The 1,262-nt window shown below is 39.3% G+C and overlaps 1 pseudogene; it reads left to right on the top strand.

Annotated features, from left to right (window-relative positions):
• The first annotated feature begins 459 nt into the window (after nt 1-459).
• Nucleotides 460-940, top strand: LOC102439576 (annotated as a pseudogene).
• Nucleotides 941-1,262: the final 322 nt, after the last annotated feature.

The following is a 1,262-nucleotide window of genomic DNA, read 5'->3' as shown; positions in this document are numbered from 1 at the left end:
AAAGGTCTCTGGCCGTCTGAAGTGGTATTTTCCAGGAATCTCCTGAGGGTCTTTGGCTACAGCTATCTTAAGCTATGCTTATTTTTTATAAACCCTAATGGCTCTTAGTTGATAATAAAATATCTTAGAATTATCTAAAGTTTAGCAGGAACCTGCGGTTTTTAAATCACACAATCCTCTAGCTAAATTTTTCCTGAATTTAAGAGAAACAAGTAGACATCATCATTCTTTCAGAAGTCCTAGAAAAATCTGGCTGGTTCTGGGGTTTGCTACTTACTTAACTAATATGTTGGAAGACTAGATGGAAATCCCATGGCCAATACCACCCAAAGAGAAAAGGCTCATAGACTTTATAATCAAAGAGAAAAAGGATTTAAAAATACAAAATAGCAGGGAGGCTACATGTATTGATGAAACATCATCTTAAAAACAAAAGCAGGGAGGAGCAGGCTGGAGTTTGAGAGGTCCTGTTGGGTTTGGAAGATTCTTCAATCAGTATGTCAACCAACACAGATGTTTCTCTTTCTTCATATGATGAAGGTTGGGGATCTGAATTTATCCGAAAAGCTAAAGAGGCAGCATTTGTCCCTATTGGAACGGCAGGTTTTGCAGCAATCATTGCATATGGATTATATAAATTGGAGAACAGGGGAAATACTAAAATCTCCACATGCATGTGACAGCCCCAGGTTTTGTTGTGGGAGCAATGACTCTTGGCACGGGCTATTCCATGTATAAGGAATTCTGGGCAAACACAACCATTTTGTAGGGAGAGGTGGAGGAGGGTATAGGAGTATAAATGGTAATAGACAGAGGCTTGACTCAGGGGGGGGTGAACACACAATACAATATACAGGTGATGTGTTGTAGAATTATGCATCTGAAACCTGTATAACTTTGTTAACTAGTGTCACCCCAATAACCTAAACCTAAACCATAGCAGGAGAGATGCTGCCTTGGTCTTGGTGGTGGTGTTTGCTATAGTTAGACATCTCACAGTGCGGTTATATGTTTATGTTGAAAATAAATCATTTGAGAGGGTCAGACAATAACACATGAATTTGAATATTGGCTTCCTTTTTTGCAGGCTTGGTTTGCCAGGTGACTCAATTACTAGTGACTAGTTCACGAGCCAGGTCATTCAGGGGAGTCAGCTTAGCACATAAGAAACATATCACTTTTAAATGCACTTGATAGTGGTAAAATGTCCACCTTGTTAAACTCTTCTGGTGAAATTGGTTCTAAGCAAGAACAATATGCCA

This window comes from Myotis lucifugus, unplaced genomic scaffold (genome assembly GCF_000147115.1).
Source record: "Myotis lucifugus unplaced genomic scaffold, Myoluc2.0 scaffold_278, whole genome shotgun sequence".
Classification (NCBI taxonomy): domain Eukaryota; kingdom Metazoa; phylum Chordata; class Mammalia; order Chiroptera; family Vespertilionidae; genus Myotis; species Myotis lucifugus.
This window is presented reverse-complemented; position numbering and strand designations above follow the sequence as displayed.